This window comes from Nicotiana tabacum, chromosome 3 (assembly GCF_000715075.1).
Source record: "Nicotiana tabacum cultivar K326 chromosome 3, ASM71507v2, whole genome shotgun sequence".
Taxonomy (NCBI): domain Eukaryota; kingdom Viridiplantae; phylum Streptophyta; class Magnoliopsida; order Solanales; family Solanaceae; genus Nicotiana; species Nicotiana tabacum.
Window position 1 is genome coordinate 37,372,744 of NC_134082.1, and position 19,745 is coordinate 37,392,488.

A 19,745-nucleotide genomic window follows, 5' to 3' on the forward strand; every position below is an offset into this window, starting at 1 on the left:
GCTTTCAACAAAAGGGCCAAACCAAGGCAATTTGCGCCAGGTCAGTCGGTGCTAAAGAAGATCTTCCCACATCAAGATGAAGCCAAAAGAAAATTCTCTCCCAACTAGCAAGGTTCGTACATGGATGGAGAAATCTAGCCAAAACCAATCAATTCGGACGCAGTTAAGAGATATTATACCCAGATTATTTACATTTTCTCATCTGATGTAATTGAACTACGCTTGACCTGATTCCCGTTTAAGAGTGGATACGTAGGCAGCTTTATGGGTTCAGTCATATCATAATAAAATTTTCATCCCCCCCCCCCCAAGATCAGAAACTAGGGCAGAATTTTGAGGAAGTCCAGCCAATGCCAACATGTGTCAGACGGTCAGCAATCAGTTAAGAAACTATGGCAGAATTTTGAGAAGGATTCTCAAGATTCCGAAAAAAGTTTAGCAAAGCATATTATCTGCAAATAGTTGAAGTATCAGCTACTAAACTAAGGCAGAATTCTGAGGAGGACCCTCAAAATTCTAGCATAAGAGAGCTGCAATGCCTTTTGAGATGTGTTACAGTCACGAGTTCATCAAAATTACTTGACATATCAATACGTTTCCAAAATGACTCTATTTTTATCAATAATTGCATATTTTCGAAAACACTATTTCTATAACATCAGGTGTTACTCAGGGAAATTCGAAAAGGCCAGAGTAGAGCAAAGCAAGGCCAGAGGATAAAAGCACGAACCAACCTCCCCTCACAAAACTTACAATTTTCCTTTGAATGTAGGCACATCTGACGCGGCAATAGTGTCTGCAAATATATATACATGAAGCAAAATCACTACCAAACGGGCCACCAGACACTGAACGTAGTCCCAACTAAGGAACATCCTACTTTTGCTTGTTATTTGCTCTCTGCATGAGACTAATCCTTGCTTCCCCTATTTGCATGAGGCTAATCCTTGCCTCTATATCTACATGAGGCTAATCCTTGCCTCCCCCACTTGCATGAGGCTAATCCTTGCCTCCATATCTGCATGAGGCTAATCTTTGCCTCCCCTATTTGCATGAGGCTAATCCTTGCCTCCATATCTGCATGAGGCTAATCCTTGCCTCCCCTATTTGCATGAGGCTAATCCTTGCCTCCCTATCTGCATGAGGCTAATCCTTTCCTCCACTATTTGCATGAGGCTAATCCCTGCCTCCACACCTGCATGAGGCTAATCCTTGCCTCCCTATTTGCATGAGGCTAATCCTTGCCTCCATATTTGCATGAGGCTAATCCTTGCCTTTCTATCTACATGAGGCTAATCCCTGCCTCCATATCTGCACGAGGCTAATCCCTGCCTCCATATCTGCATGAGGCTAATCCCTGCCTCCATATCTGCACGAGGCTAATCCCTGCCTCCATATCTGCATGAGGCTAATCCTTGCCTCTATATTTCCATAAGGCTAATCCTTACCTCCGTATTTGCCTGAGGCTAATCCTTGCCTCCATATTTGCATGAGGCTAATCCTTGCCTCCCTATCTACATGAGGCTAATCTCTGCCTCCATATTTGCATGAGGCTAATCACTGCCTACATATTTGCATGAGGCTAATCCCTGCCTTCACACCTGCATGAGGCTAATCCCTGCCTCCATATCTGCATGAGACTAAGCATTGTCCCTCTTTTCACAAATATTGCTCTATTTTTAGTACTATCTATTCGCTTTTCAATCGGGCTAAGCTCTGCCTTTCATTTCACAAGACTAAGCCTTATCTTGTTAACATCATGACTATTGCATATCATGGGTTGAAATATCTTCAATCTATCCAAAGGCGCCATAGTCTAAAAGGCATCATCCTCATAGCCGAAAGACATCATGCCATGGCCTAAGGATCCCTCAAATTTGTATATCATTATTCAAAGGCGTCATGGTTCGGAGGCACCATTTGTCATGGCCCGAGAACATCATTTCACGGCTTGCAAATCCCTCACTAAAAAATTCATGGCCCAGGACGTCATGGTCCAAGGACGTCATCTTTAACCGTCCAAAGATAACCTTCATGGTCCAAAGGGAATTTGCATCATGTTTAAATTTTTGCAAATATATGTTGTAGCATCTTTTATCTACAGGTAACCAGTAAGCAACTGCTATTCTAGTAGGGGAGATATCACTCCAGTTCCTTCAACTATCTCGAACCTTAACCGCCCACCATAGCCGCTTCGGCACCTCGTGTCCGTTCTTTTAATGATTTCATCGGCATATTCCGCGAATGAATCCAGAACTACACATGGCTTGATTCCTATAAAACCAGGGATATGCAGGCAATTTGAAGACCAGAGTCCGACCTCTGTTTTTCAAAGCATCTCGCCCGATCAAAATTGGCCATCATTTCTTTACCCGAAAATTCTTTTATCCTTTCCCTGTAAAGAGGGGCAGCTGTTGATACCCAATTTTTCCCTATATATTTTTAATACACATATATACTTTCAAAATAGCATATATGCATATATAAGCATGCCCAAACTTTTTATAATTTTCTATAATTTTTAAATGCTTTAAATTGATTTATTTCTTCCCCTTTTACTTATAAAATTTCCAGTAATTATCCTTCAAATTATTGTTGCGGTAATTTAGACATCCAAATCCTATATTTATGCCAAAATATTGCTTAAATATTTTTTGTGAATTTTTATAATTGCATTTATATTTTTCTAAACCAATTTGCATATAATTACAATATTAGCTCTATTAATGTACAATTAAGTCATTAATGCATAAAAGGGTATTTTATATTTTTAAAATATTAAACAATTATTTTTAATCATTTTTAGTACACGAAATATTTTTTAGAAATCATTTTATTATTTTTATAAAAATTGTATAGTAGTGAAAGTGGATATTTAAAATTAGCCAAATTTAATTCAATTTCAGCCTAAATTCAACCCAATCCAATCCCAACACCCAGCGCAATTTCTATTTAAATTACCCGACCTAGGCCCCAAATACATTTACCCGACCCAGGCCCCCTTAATCTTGGTCGTTGATCTTGGAGATCAACGGCACGGATTCACCCTTTCCTAATTAAACAAGACTATACCCCCCCCCCAAACCTAATTCATTTCACCACCTCCCCCACCGCCCTAAAATCCTCTCTGCTCTCAAAACACTCTCAACCAAAACCCTAATCTTCAAACGCCGACCCCCCATCTCTGGCCATCTCCACTGACCTGTCATCATCTCTCATGCCTCCAATGGCTTCTCTCATGTCATTCTTGCCTTCTCTAAGGCCCTCAAGGGACCAAGGCCATGCCGACTTGCATTTAGGGTTCATCTCCTGCTTGTTCCTAGTTATTCTAGTGCGATTTCAAGTGAAATTGTTCTATATTTGCTACGATCTATAGGTTTCTAGACAAGTTTCTTCATCTCTGTATGGGATTCTTTGGAAACCCTAATTTATTTTCTATACCTCCTAGATCTGTACAGATCAAGAATGATTTGAGTTTGTTTCTTGAGTATTTTATATTATCCTTGAGATTCTTTACAAGAATCATATGATTTCAAGTGTTTTTCATCTTCTTCTAAAAATTAGGGTTTTCGGAATTTCTTTTAAAACTTTGTTTAAATGATTCTTTGTGTTTAACTTCTGTTTCTCACATATTTTGACTGAATCTATGAAACTACTACAGCCTTAACTCACCTATGCTGAAATCCCTAATTTTTTAAGGGTTCTTCGTTGGTTTTTTTTTAGTATTGGCATGATTGACCGGTTCTAGTTTTGAGTTTTTGTGATTTCTCGTGACTGTCTTGCCTTTATATACTTCTACCGAGTTTCTTAGTCTAAACTTTCACTGATTCTATGTTCTTGTGTTCATCTCGACCGTTCACATCAAGACTTGCCTCTTTCTCATCGAATCAGTATTGTTTAACTATTATTTTTGCTAGGGTTATGTGTCGATTATTGACTATCCATGTTTCACCTTATTTATATGCTAAACATGCTGACTCTTTTCAAGACTTTCTCTTTGATTGAGCTATGTAATATTCTGAATTCCTTATTTCTTGGGTTGATTTGAACACTTTCCCTTAAACCTTCGATTCTTACCTTTCTACCCAATTTGATTAATTTGTTTGCCTTAATTTATTTTTCTTTACCTTGTCTGCATTGTTACTTGATTCTTACTAATTATTTCCTTAATTAAAATTTCCTGAACCTAGCCCTAATTACCTATTCTATACTTGCACTGTTTGAAGTCTTTCCTTATTTGTTATACTCCAGCTATGTATGATTTCTTTTCTTACTTGTCACATACTCTTTACCGTTTGAACTAATTCCCTTAATCAAGGGAGGACTCGAATTGATTTTACTCTGAGTTCTATAATTACTGAACAATTTGATTCTTACCTTATTTACCTAGCTTTCAAAGTACTATATATTGCTCTCTTCTACAGTTTTGAAAGGGGCAGACATTAGTTCACCTCTCTCTTACACTCAAAAGCTCTCCTGCTTTCTTTATTACTTACTATAGTTACTGAATTAGTCGGTTGCAAGCCAAGGCTAATTATTACACTCTCCTGTTCTTTACCTTTCGTTTACTCTCTTTACTTGTATGTTCTGATTTTAAATTCAAGCTTTCAAACCAATGTGTTTCCTATTACTTTCGTTTATCATATTCCTAATCTGTTTCTATCTATTATTTTGTTGTTCAACATGTAATTGACCTATTACTTCACCTAGTTATGTCTTATGACTTCGAGGATCAGCATGTGTTATGAACTTGCAGTCTGTCTAAAATTGACTCTATCCTATTTTGGAATGTTGGTTCACTTGCAATTTAGTCTCTAGTATGAACCTTTCTTTGCAAAGTAAATCTAAGTTGTTTGATTCTATGTTGGTTCTGAAATTCTTATTGTGTTGTATCATTAGCTATCCCTAATCCCATGAACCCCCTAGAGCTCCTCTGATTCTATAACTATGTTCCGATTAGCACCCCTGAATCCATGTCTTACTGTTTGCACTATTAGCTACCCCCTTAATTGCAAAGACTTCTGTTACTTGTATTGAGTGTTCCCATCCCCAATTACCCCCAGTATGTTTGTTATTTGAGAATTTCTGAACCTGTTGGCCCTATGTTTGATCTGTTGTTTGTGTGATTATACAACTCTTGTCAAAACCTGTTTTACTGAACAATTCTCATATTCATAAAACTACTGAGACTTTTCAAATACTTCTTTCCTATTAAAAACTTTTCAAAACCATGTCAAGCACTTCCACTCTACTCTTAGGTCCTTAAGTTATGCCCTTCCAGTGTATGACTGTCTTGGGATCCCTATGAGATCCCTCTGAACTTTGATGCACTGGAGCTGGCTCTTCCACACTGCACTTACTCAGTTTTGGTTATAAAGTCTAGGTATGAGCACTACCCGAGATCCTTGAGATCCTTAGGGAACTCTGACACACCTAGACAATGATATTGTCATGGAATTTGGCATTTGAGGCTATTGGAGGTTTGGGGAAGTAATTTGGGCCTGGTTCAGGCTCCCTATAGTTAACTTCTTCTTTTCTTTATTGTTTATGTAATTTATTCAGCTGGTCTGTAATAATTATTTGAAAACAACTTTGGGGTGATTAGTAAAGAGGGTGGGTAGCTATATCTGTTGGGTAATTTGGGTAGAGACCATGCATATAGGATTGTATTAGTCCACTTGCAATGTTTACTTTCACAACATTAGAGATCATGTCTATAGGATTTAAATGGATTCAATAATAGAAACCATGTCTATAGGTTTAAAATCAACTTCATGATTAGATACCATGCATATAGAGTGTAAAGTGATTGAGTTCAATTCAGCTAATGTATGTGTTTACATTTGTCTCACTAAAATCATGCATATAAGTTCCAACATTAGTTCTTAATAATTAGATACCATGCCTATAGGAATTAAAATCAAAAATCCTGCCTATAGAATAAAAAGTCAATTTAGTTACACAAGTCGGCCTAATTCATGGTAGTTGGCTTTGAAATTGGCCTAATCAATTGTTTATTTACTTAAATGAATTTTTCAAGTACTGCCTTCATTTACTATCACTAGACAGCATGCCTATAGGAACTCAAGAGTTCGTTTAAAAATTGTGCACTGTTTTACTACATCAACGTAGTTATCATGCTCTTAGGACATCACTGTTCTGCGTTTAGGCAAGCTTAAAGGGCGTTTTAAATTTTGCAACTCTGAAACTATTTTTTTTCTACTTAAAGCTGTTTGGATTTAACAGGTTTAATTAGTAGGCAAGTTGAATAGGATCTTTCACATATTGTCCTAATTCAACACAATGTAACCACCTACTCACCTAGATACCATGTTCTAGGATTTTCTCTTAAGAATTTGAATGTTGTTTGAAGACGTGCACTTATTTGCTATGTTTGAGGAGGTAACTGTGAACCTCTAACTTATTTCTTTAAATGCAGTCCTAAATGTTCTTGATTGACGCCTAGATTCTTATCCTTTAAAAACTTAGGAAAGTCTAGAACTGTCCAAAGAATAGAGGTCCTAAAATACCTCCACGACCATGAGGAAAGGACGGGTAGTGCACGCATAGGACATTATCAAGGTTACTAGAATGCTTTAGGCTATGACCAAGGGGAGGGACTTGGGTAGAATAGAATATGATGAATACGTGCTAATGTCACATGTAGCCCCTCATTAAGAAGTGTCTACCAAGCATTGTGTGGGGTGATCCTGTAGGCTAACCAACCTAGGACCCCTCCTTCCCAAATTCCCTTTCCTTTTACTTTTCTATATGAACACAGTTTGTTCAAGTCTTTACTTTGTCTCATTATTTGAGTCATGTAATGTCCAAAAAAACCTGCTCTTATTTGTAATTATGTGTTTAAACTATTTATTTGTTAAAGGACTAGTTCATAAGTATAAGTTCGGTCGGGACCCACCGTTGTGGACCAAGAGGGGTGCCTAACACCTTCCCCTCTAGGTTATTTCGAGCCCTTACCCTAAATCTCTGGTAATGCAAACCAATCCAAGAGTTGATCGCTCTGGGTGCCTCAACGCACCATAATCCTTTAGGTGGTGACTCTTCAAATACCCAAATTCTAAAAGGAAATGAGTTATTACCCCCATGAACGTCAGAACCCAGACTTTCTCTGCGGAGGGAAAAAGGGGGTGTGAAACTACTATTTGGTCATCCTCGGCCCTGATTTTTTAATCGATATAGGTTGTGAACATCCGACCAAGTCACGGCGAGGTATTCGACCAAATTCTGCTTCAGCTGTTTTGAAGCCACCGAGCTTCGTTCGTTCAAACCTTAAATGAAGGCCTGCACTACCCAGTCGTCGGAAACTGGCGGTAGTTCCATTCGTTCCATTTGAAAGCGAGATACGAACTCTCGTAGCATCTCATTTTCCCTATGCTTGATCTTGAAGACGTCAAATTTCCTTGTTACTACTTTGATGGCACCAGCATGTGCCTTTATGAATGAATCTTCCAGCATGGCGAATGAATCTATCGAGCTTAGGGCCAGGTTGTGATACCATATCATCACCCCATTTGAAAGCATTTCTCCAAACTTTTTCAGTATGATGGACTCGATTTCATCATCGTTTAGGTTGTTGCCCTTCACTGCGTAAGTGTAAGCAGTGGTGTGCTCGTTGGAGTCCTAGGTTCCATTGTACTTCAAAAGCTTGGGCATTCTGAACTTTTTTGGAATGGGTTTTGGGGCCGCTTCCTACGGGAACGGCTTTTGCACAAACTTCTTAAAATCTACACCTTTCAGAACTGGGGGTGCGCCCGGGATTTGATCGACCCTAGAATTGTAGGTCTTAACCTTCTTATCGTTGGCTTCTATCTTTTTCTCGCCCGACTCGACCCTCTTTGCGAGGTCCTCGAGCATCTTTGTGATGGGGGGTCGGCTGCCGTCCTGTTATTGCTTGATCTCTCTAGTACCTGCTCAGCTGGGGGAGTCGTCCTCGATGCTATTGTGCTGGGAGTTTTCTAGTGACTTTGTAGTTAAGCAATAACCATCTGTTGTGCCTATAACATTTCAAAAATAACGTGAAGGCTAACCTCCCATTCTTCCCTAGTTGGGGTTTTCTAAGCTTCTTGTTGTCTCCTTGGTGCACGCTACTGTTAGTGTGGGAGCTTATATCGATGTGTTGGGCATTGTATGAAACCGCGTCCACGGGAATTTGTTCTGGTGCATTCTCAATGTTTCTTGGTGGTACACCAACACCTTGAACATCCACATCATTCTCTCCATGGTCCTCAAGATTGTTGTTTATTGAGTTAGACATTTTGACCTGAAATCAAACTTCTTGGACAAGAAAAGTGTGAAAGGTAACCTGCGTTATGTAGTTAAACCAGCAAGAAAACAAACACTATTATTTTTAGCCCCACGGTGGGCGCCAAACTATTTACCGTGAAAATGGTAATTATAATTAAATTTGATTTTGTGGTTCTAAAAATATGTGATCTATTTTTATACTAGTTATTTGGGCAATAGATGCTAAGTGAGGTAATTGGAATCAAGATAAGATCTTAAAAACAAGATGTTAACCAAACCAAATGGCTGACAATCGGGGCCCCGAGCGTGCTTATTCGGGGCCTCTGGGTCAAGTCTAATACCCTGTTGAGGGTAGTCGATGGACAACTAATAGTTATAATAAAATCAATGGCAGCACTTTATGACCAATAATAAGCAATAAATGAAGGACAATAAATAGAACACAATGGATATGAATAATAAATGCAAGTAATGAGATCAAGAGAATATGTTAGAGAGTAGAGAGAATGTTCTTGTGTATTCAATATTGAGCATCTGATCCCTTACAAAATGACTAGGATCCCCTTTTTATATGAGAAAGGGTCCCAACATAGTACAAATATATTTATTACAAAGATATGGAGATGGTACAGCTAGTTAATGCCATGATGCGGGCTTAGAATAGCCTAACAGACTTTGTCGGCTCTAGGTATGCGTCGTGGGAACTTCCCACTTTTTTTCCATAACCGCTGTTCTATACTACCCCGAGGTCGGGCGTCGATAGCCCCTCAGGAGTAAATCTCGACCTTAGCCTCGTGCCTTTGAAAATGTGCTGACGAGGCATTGTTCTGATTTTACCGTGTACAATAATTCAGACACACTTTTGAAAGAATAAAGATTTAACAACTTAAAAGAAATTATATTCGGTTTGAGACTCAATTTTTTGTTTGCATGTCACCGTGGGTGTTTTGAGGCTTTGGACAAGTTTGTATGAAATATTTGTACTTGTTGGTATGATTGGATGGGGTCCAAAAGGTCTCAGGTGTATTTTGGAATATTGGCTGAGAAACTAGTTAAGGATATAAAGTTTGACTATGGTCAATATCGTATCAAGATGGCCTCTTTTTGGTATTTTGAGCACGAGAGCAGGTTTGTAGCGTGTTTTATGATTGAAATACACATATGGTTTGTGTTCGGGAGGTTCCGAATGAGTTTTGGGTGCAAAAACAAAATTTTCTTATTGCTGGTTTTTTTTCATATGTAAATAATTATGAAAATACCATTGAAATTTTCATATTTTTTTTAAAACTTCAAAACATGATATCTCCTCATTTTAAGGCCAAATTGGGTGATTCAAGAGGTTATCTATAACGACCTGACCTGTCGTTTTTAGAATTAGCGTCCTGTTTGGTTGCCTAAGATATCAAGCACCTTCGTATTATATATTATGACTTGTGTGTGTGTGGTCGATTTTGATTTTTGGATGATTCAGGATCAATTTGGAAGAACAATTCTTATTTTAGAGGCTTAAGTGAAAAGAGTTGACTGGAGTTTGACTTTTGTGTAGACGACTTCAGAATGACATTTTGATGATTTCAATAGCTTTGTATGATGATTTTGTACTTGGGCGTATGTATGGATTTGCATTTGGATATTCCTAGAAGGTTTCGACACTAATTGGCAAAAGTTGAAAATTTGAAGGATTGAAATATTCATAAGTTTGAACGAGAGTTAACCTTGATGATATCGGGTTCAAAATTTGGTTTCGAAAATTTGAATAGTTTTGTTTGGGACTTGTGTGCAACATTTTTGTTCATTCTGGGTTGATTTGATATGTTTCGGCACGAGTTTTGCAAGTTGGAAGATTAGAAAAATTTATAAGTTTGATTCGAGGTGTGATTCGTAATTTCGACTTTGTTTGATGTGATTTAAGGCCTCAAATAGGTCCATGCTATGTTATGGGACTTATTGGTATATACGGACGAGGTCCCGAGTGACTTGGATGAGCTTTGGACGAGGTTCGGATCATTTTGGATCATTTGTTATTAAGGCTGATAGCAGAGGTTCTAGTGTGTCCACATTTGCAAAGGGCTGGTCGCAAATGCCAGCCCGCAAATGCGGCAATTTAGTCGCAAAAGAAAAATGTTGGGCGCATCTTCGCATCCGCAAAAGTGGAATCTGTGATTGTAGGAGCGAATGTTTGGCTCGCACATGCGTTTACGCAGAAGCGGAATTCTTTCTGCTGGTGTGAAGGCGAACCTCCAGTGCTTCTCCGCAGAAGAAAAAACTTTTGTCGCAAAAGCAAAGCCACAGGTGCGTCTACTGTTCTGCAAGTGCGATCCCTGGGTAGAATGTTAAGGATCGGAGGTTGATCATTTTTCATTATGTTGTTTGAGTTGGAAGTCTCGATTTTGGGCAATACTTGAGGGATTCTTTACATGTTTGATTGGGGTAAGTGTTCTTCATCCGAAATTTATTATATTTCATGATTCCATGATTACTTTCATTATTAATTAGTGAATTGAATGGAAGAAATAGGCAAATTTTTAAAATCTTTCAAAAATGTAAAATGAGGATTTGAAGGGCGATTCAATATCGGAATTTGATAATTTTGGTATGGATGGAATCGTATTGGAGTGGGTGTTTGAATTTTGTAAAATTTTATCGGGTTCTGAGGTGCGGGCCCGGGATTAACTTGTTAGTTTTAATTGAAAATCGAAGTTTTATTATCCGGAATTATTTCCTATAAGTTTTATTTATGTTGTGAAATTATTTTGGCTAGATTTGAGCCTTTCGGAGGTTGTTTCTCACGAGATGGTCATTTTAGAGTATCGGTTTAGCTTTGTTAAGGTAAGTATCATGTCTAACTTTGTGTGGGGGAACTACCCCTTAGGATTTGAGTCGTTCGTGCTATTTGTGAAATGTGAAAGCTGTATACGCGAGGTGACGAGTACATACTCGGACTTATATGTGAAAATTCTATCGGTTTAAACTCTTATGCATCTTTTATGTATTTAATTGGAAATTGTGGGCACATTTTATATCCTTTATTTTCCATGTCCACTATTACGTGCTTTGTTAGAAGTTGTCATTACATGTCACATTCTTTACTTGCCGAATTTATTTTTATATGATTATTTGGAGTTGTTACCATTTCTACCTTTACGTGAATTCTTTTATGGTTGAGTTGCCATGTCATGGAGACACTTTCATTATCGAGTTTATCATTTAAATAATTAATTGGCATTGAAGTTATGTTTAAAGGAGGTGTTGTTCCTTGCTGAGTTACCTTTCCGTTCATGTTGTTATTGAGATTTTATGCATGTCGTGTTGAGCCGTGGGCTATCTGTAATGAAATTATTGATATCGTTGAATATTTGGAAAGGTTGTGGCCTATGGGCACTTGTGATACGAGTTGATTATGTTGTTTTTTTGTGATGATAGTACATGTGAATTGTTGTGTGATTGGGTTATTGTATGTGGGGTATAAGGGTGGCATTTCAGTATTATTGTTATATGAGGGAAAAAGAGTGGCATCTCATGTCGAATGTACGGAGTGATACGGGCGGAGTGATAAGGGTGTCTATCATACAGAGTGATACAGGTGGCTATAGGAGAGATAAGGGTGGCTAATAATATTTGTCACGGCGGAGTGATACATGTGGCTATTATACGGAGTGATACGGGTGGCTATCAGAGAGATAAGTGTTGCAACTATCAGGGATGTTGTATGATGGTTTGGAGACAATATATTGGTGAATTTCGTGTGATAGTGTGATTTTCATTCTGTTTGTCATACACATTGCATAACCTGTATTGTTGTTTGAATGAGCTATTCAATATCCTTTATATTACTTGTTGATTTGGGCTCCAATAGTACACTTGCACAAGAATACACTATAGTATGCTACTTATACTAGCTCATGACTATGAAATTTGACATTTATTGATAATGTCCATGTGTTCTGGTATTATCCGTTTTATGTGGCTATTGAGCCTGTAATTATGCCAGACGGATTGTGATTTCTGAGCCTGTGGTCATGCCAGGCAGATTGTGATTTGTGAGCCTATGATCATGCCGGACAGATTGTAATTGGTGACCCTGTGACCATACCAGGAAAATTATGATTTGTGTGTGTGTGACCATACCGAGCGGATTGTGACTGTAAGCCTATGACTATTGTCAGGAGGATTGTGATTGTGGCAGGTGAGTTGTCCGTGTAATTATGATTTTGAGATGTGGGCACGAGGTGTTGTGAGTATATGATGGTGGGTTGAGACCCAGGACTTGTGACTATGATATGAGATATCACAGAGTGATTTCATTGTGAAACTTATGTTAGACAACCTGATGAATTGGTTGTCTTTAATGTTCCTTATTTGGTTTTAGTGATGTTTTCCCGGCATTCTCATTTCTTTACTACCCATATGCACATGTTGATTGTGTTGCAATTTGCTGACTTCTACTTTCCATTATTAGTTATGTACTGCTATACCACACAGGTTATTTTGACTAGTGAGTGTCTTGACTGTAGCTCATCACTACTCCACCGAGGTTAGTCTTGATACTTATTAAGTACCGACCATGGAGTACTCATACTCCACTTCTACATATTTTGTGCAGAGCTAGGTATTAGAGATATCGGACTTGGGCAGAGTTAGCTTATGGAACGCAAGGATTCGAGGTAGAGCTGCTTGGTTGTCGTAGTCTCTTGGAGTCTTTTCCTTACATTGTATTGTCAGTTGTCATTTGAACAGTATGGTATTTCGATCCTTGAGATCATCCCATGTATTCAAATTACCTAGTCTTAGGGACTAAGTTTCATCATGACACTTGTGGTGGGATTTTGGGTCGTGACACTATCTTAGGTGTAATCTCGCAAGGGTCGTGTTAGGCTTATCAAACGTAAGTTTCAGGATCATCTATGACCTAAATAGAGCTGGAACAACTGTTGTGTTTTGTTTTTCTTGTTTCGGATTTTTTAGTTACTTTTTCTCACAAGGCTTTGGAGCTTGATTTTAGGAGATTTTGGAGTAGATTTTTACTACTTGGATTGGGGTAATCATTTTTTACTCGGGGATTTATTATTATTTCATAATTCCAAACTCGATTTTAGTGTTTGATTAATAATTTGAATTGGAGAAATTGGGGATTTTAGTAAAAAACGTTCTAAAACATAAATTGATGGTTTGAAGGCCGATTTGAGGTCGGACTTGAATGATTTTGGTATGATTGCACTTGTATCGGAATGGGTGTTCTGAATTTGTGAGTTATATCGGATTTTGAGGTGTGAGCCTGGGGTTGACTTTTTGGTATCGAAGCTTTATTATCTGAAATTATTTTCTATGGCTTTCATTTATAATATTAAGTTATTTTCTCTAGATTCGAGCCGTCCGGCGTTTGTTTCACATGGGAAGGGCTTCTTAGAGTATTCATTTAGCTTTTTGAGTTAAGTATCTTGCCTAACTTTGTGGGGTGGGGGTACCCCTTATGATCAGATTTGATTGTACTATTTGAATTATGTGGAAGACGTGTACATGAGGTGACGAGTGTGTACACAAGCTTATATGTGAAAACTGACAGATTCACACTCATAGGCCATTTATAACCATTTAATTGAAGTTGTTATTAATTGTTCTATTTTTTGTTGTCAAGTTTATTCCTACTAGCTTTACTTTAAGTTGTTATTACATGTTCTAGTTTTCATTGTCGAGGTAACTCTTATATGCATTTATTAGTAGTTGTTGTTACATGTTATTCTTTCTATATTCTCATGCATTTAGTCGTAGTTGCTATTTAATGCTAACTCTCTTATTGTTGAGCCTATGTTATCCATTTGAAGTTGCCATTTCATGAAAATACCTTCATTGTTGAGTTATGGAGGTTGTAGTTATTGAGAGCTATTGACACGTTTGTGGTTGAAATTGTTTGTTATTGGAATATCATTCCATGTTGAGTTATTCTTCGCTCATTTTATTGTTGCTGAGATTCTTGTAAATGATGTGGTTGAGCCGTGGGCTATGTGTTGTTGTAACATTGGTGTTGTTGACTTTTTGGCAAGTTGTGGAATATGGGCCCTTGTGGTTCGAGTTGTGATTGTTTTGCTCCAATAGGCCGGTATGGTGATTTTGGACTTAGGCTAATATCCAGATTTAGATTTGGAGATTCATATGTCATGTTGAATTGAATTAGCGAAAGTTGTAAAGTTGAAGGTTAGGAAGGTTGATAGGTTTGACCAAAAGTTGACTTTGTTGATATCGTGTTAGGAATTTGGTTCTGGGATTTAAGATAGGTTCATTGTGTTATTTGGGACTTGCATGCGAAATTTGAGGTCATTCCGAGTTGTTTAGGCATGTTCGGTGTATGTTTGCAATTTGAAATTGGAAGTTGGAAGCTCATTAGGCTTGAATTGAGGTGAGATTCATATTTTTGATGTTGTTTGGTGTGATTTGATGCTTTGGTAGGTCTGTGTTATATTTTGGGATTGGTTGGTGTGATTGGACGGGGCCGCGGGGGCCTCGGGTGAACTACTTATAAGATGGGTGACAATGTAAGTCTGTAGGCGACCTCACCAACTCTCTCAATCATCTCGAAAGGACAAATATACTTAGGGCTCAACTTGTCCTTCTTCCTGAACCTCATCACACCCTTCATGGGTGAAACTCGCAACAAACCCCTCTGTCCCATCAAAAATACTACATCATGAGCCCTCCAATCAGCATAACTCTTCTGCCTAGACTGTGTTGTATGAAGTCGATCCAGAATCAACTTGACATTCTACAAGGAATCCTGAACCAACTCAGTGCACAATAACCTAACCTCTCCCAGATCAAACCAACCAATTGGAGAATGACATAGTCTCCCATATAGTGCCTCAGAAGGAGCCATTTGAATACTCGATTAGTAACTGTTGTTGTAGGCGAACTCTAAAAATGGTAGGAACTGACTCCATGAACCTTAGACATCCATAATATAGGAACATAGAATATCCTCCAAGATCTGAATGGTGCGCTCGAACCGCCCCATCCGTCTGGGTGAAATGATGTAATCAACTTAGCCCGTGTGCCTAATAGTAACGACCCGACCAGTCATTTTGAGCTTTAGTGTTCCATTCTATGGTTGGAGACTTTTAGCTTCATATTCTATATTATGAATTGTATGCATGGTTGGTTTCGGTTATCGAGCGGTTCAAGATTGATTTGGAAGAATGATTCTCGTTTTAGAAGCTTTAACTTAGAAGAGTTGACCAACATTTGACTTTTGGGTAAGCGGACTCGGAATCAGGTTTTGATTATTCCAATATGTTTGTATGATAATTTTAGACATGTCCACAAAGTTTGGTTAAATTCCAATGAGTTTTGGATAAGTTTGGGTTGTATAATGATTGTTTTCAGTTTTGGCATCTATTTGAGCATAAAGGTTTCCATATTGATCAAACGTCTTTGATTGTGTTTCGACTAAACCATAATATTCGGATTGTAATTTTGGAATCATAACAATTGAAATCATCAAGTTTCGACATCCTATGAGGAATTTATGGTCATTTTACAGAATTGAGTTGCTAGATTTTTCAGATTAATTACGAAATTACCACTTAATTCGTATTTAAAAATATGCATTATTTTCAAATATTGAAACCAAAATGTCTCCTTCATCATAAGGTCAAATGGAGTGATTCAAAAACCTAACTTCACTGGAATTTCACGAGAAATCCATTGGAGGCATCAAAAGTGAGTTTCAAGATCATTTATCACAAAAAAAATAAGCCAGAAGGACATTTTTGGCTATTAATGTTGTTGGATTTTTCTCATCTTGAAAGTTTGGGATTGAGAGAATTCAAGGATGTTCTTCAATTTTCTTCCATGGGTTAAGTGTTTTCTACTCAGTTTTGATTATATTCCGTGATTCCATATTCGTTTTCAACATTTATTGATGGTTTCTCTTTTCCCTTAATCTCGATACTTTTCTTGGTTTGGATCCGTTGTTTAGCCTGCCCGATCCCAAGTGCACCGTTCATCCTCCTGGGCTCCAAAATGCAGGACCCTTCGGCTTCGCTTGAGGCTTCGTCAGATCAGGCTTCCCTCTCATTTCTTTATCGGGGAATCGGGGCTAAATTATCCTCGATTTTACCCATACACAGATAGTCCCCTCACTTTTTGGAGAGCATATTTATCGAAGTGAGGAGAAATGATTAATTGACCCTGTTTCCTTCTTTCGTACACAATAATCGGGTCGACGGGTCGGGAAATGTTACATCAGTCGTGTTGTTCTGGCTTCGGACACGTGTCTGCTACCGGTTGACCGTCCTCGATTGTTTTTTCACTTTTTTAATATCTGATTCTAGAACTTCTTAATTTACCCCTGAACTTTTCACTTGCTCTTAAGACCTTCCAATCTTCAAACATTGTTCCTCACATCCCCATATCTTCATCTTCCCATCTTCAAATCTTCATATTTCATCCTTGAATCTTCAAGTTTGACCTTCAAATCTTCATCCTCATCTTCAAATCTTTATACACGCTTTATACATTCATATTTCCCAGAACTTGATGGTGAAGACTTTGAAATTTGTTCCCCAACAGACCGTCCCTTTAACTTCTAACCTGGCCATGGATGCTGAGGTGGTCGTACCTGAAGTCGTCCCGGATCCTCCTCTAAAAAATTTCATCCCTAGAGGCTACTCTATACAAAATGACTTCAAGGTCGAAAAAGCTTCCAGGAAAGGGGATCGAGGTGAGAAGGTGTGGATGTATATATGTTCCATCACCAAGGACATGCTCCCTATGGTTCGGGAGGACTGCAAGTGGGAAGGCAAAGAAGTGGTCGTCCCTGGTTCCGATGAGGACATAACCACACATATGGATGGGTATCTAAGTGCCTATACATACCCCTTCATAATTGACCCAGTGGATACTATAGTCCTCGACTTTTGCAAAAGGTACGATGTCTATCTCGAGCAGATTTACCCATCCTTTTGGAGGATCGTGATCCTCCTTCGTCACTTTATCAATAACATTAAGGCACCCCGATTCACCATCGACCATATGTTTCATCTCTACAGTCCTCGAATCTTCCGAGGGGGATTAATCAAGCTCGTTCATCGGGCAAAAAAGGCACCAATCTCGAGCATTGACTAAGATAGGGATCGAGGTTGGTAGGGGAGATTTGTTCGGGTGAAAATCGAGTATCTCATTCCCCCGAGTTCCTATCGTTCCCTAAAAAGTGGGACCTAGCCCGTAAGTTCCTCTCCTTTTTGAGTATTTAGAATTCCTTTTGGATTTTTGTTCTTATTTCTCATTGCCTGGTTCTACCATCATGCAGCGATTGCCCGAGTCTCCAACAAAGTTCCCCGCTTCAAAGAGTGGGCCGAGGGGATCTGTAAACAACTATCGTACTTCGAGTGTGAATAGCGCAAACTATCGAATGGCAAGTGGGAGGCCAATTCCTATAGTGAGTGTTCTCCTCCCGATCAAGTTTTCCTTTTATATTCAAGTGTCATTTTTACTAAGTCTTTCTTTTCCTTTCGTAGGTTTGCCGAATACCACTAAGCTTTGGGTAGTGGACGAGGATGAGGATTCATCCTCTCCTACTAAACCCTATGCTTCGAGATAATTTGAGGCTGGTGCGAAAAATGAGGAGAAAAAGAAAAGAAAATGGACATCTTCAGGTTCCCTAGACACGGATGCTGAGGCCAAGAAGAAAAGGGTAGTGGTCTAGGTCCGAAGGAGTAACAAGAAGAGTAGTTGGGCCAGGGTATCTGACCTCCAATCCCTTTACTGGCTCAGGGACTACCCTGAAGGTGACGACTTGGAGTTCGTCGCCCACGGTTTGGCCGTTGATGAAGAATAGCGGTCAGCACTGGGGGGGAGTGATAAAGAGATCGAACCCTCTTCGAATCGGGAGCCTGAAGGTAAACCAGTAGCTACGACCTCTCGAGAAACTACACATGCTCCGAGAGAAGCCATCGGCTTCATTGACATTATGGAGTCGTCATCTCACACAGAATCTTTATTTTGTGAGACTCAAGCCATCAAATAAAACCAAACAAGACATCACGGGCCGCATTCGAGACCCTCAACCTATTCTATAAGGGCGTGGACATTGGTGCATTAGAGACTACCCTGGGTTCGTTTACCTAGAGATCCCGAAAAAAGATGTGTCGTTAGAATCAGACGGGTTGTGCTCGAGCCTGAAGCTGGTGAAGTAGTTCCTCGCTTTGAGCGTGGATCCCGATCGCAAAAGAACGGTCGTGTTTATGATCCGGCCGGATACTCCGATGTTGTCCGGACCTATTAGCATGGCCAGCTATCTTCGACTCTTGATGATCGCAGAGGATTGGGTGAAGATGAATGAGGCGAGTGCACCGAGCCTCTTCGACGAGGCACAATATCCATTAAACTGGGTATGCTTTTGTTTGTTTGTGTCCTTCATGTTTCTCATTTAACCTTAGTGTATCTTCAAGATCTTATCAATTCGTTTTTCAAGCCTCGGTGCTTCATCATGAAAGCTTCCATCAGTCTTAGATAGAAGTGAGCTAGCTCGAGTTCGAGCTCAAGGAGAAGATCTGGTAGAAGGACATGTACAAAGCTCTTAGCGAGCAAAGAGACGAAGCCCTCAAGGACCTCCACATTCTCCAAGCTAAGTTGGAAAAAGATCAAAAGGAGGCCTCATCGGTGAAATGGGAGCATGCCGTACTGTTGAGAAGGTAAGGATATTTGATATTAATAACGAGAGGTTAAGCGTAGTAGCTAATGTTACAACCTCGAGGGTCTAAGACAAGATAGACCCGATCAACCAGCTCCTGACTAATATGAACGAGCTCAAAGTTTCAGCCGAGACATTGAGGAGCATGATGGACCTTCAGGCCTCGAAAAAGGAGGCTACGAGAGAGGAGTTGGCATCGGTCAAGGACTAGCTCAGGGTGATGAAGGATAAGGCCGACAAATGGTCTCGGCTGAATGATGAGCTCCGAGCATAACTGGGTTCAGCCGTTTCTGAATGGGACGACCTCGGCCAGGAGTATATTGCATTGAAGTCCAAGTTAGAGGGAGCATCGAACGATTCCTCCGAGGTCTAGGATATGTTGGCCCAATACAAGAACAACGTGGAAATAGTCGAGGCCTGCTTAATAACAAAGGTTGAATATATAAAATGGTTATCCCGTAAGGAAACCCTCGAGGAGATTCATGCCCGTTGGTTCGATCTATCGGCCGAGATTGTAGAGTCTAAGAAGCTCGAGGCTCGAGGCCGAGGCTAAAGAGATATATAAGCCTGAGGCTTCCGCCAGTTAATCGGGCTCTGGTGAAGACTAGGCGGAGTTGTCTTAGTTTATTTATTGTTTTCTTTTATACATTTTGTTTATTTTGTAGCCGTTTTACTGTGCCTTTGTATATATTTTTGGAATATGTATTAAATTTTCCCTTCGGCTATACTATGTCTGTTACTTTCCAGTATCAGTTTGCAACTCTCTATTTGAAGAATGTAATTGATGTCTTAGCAT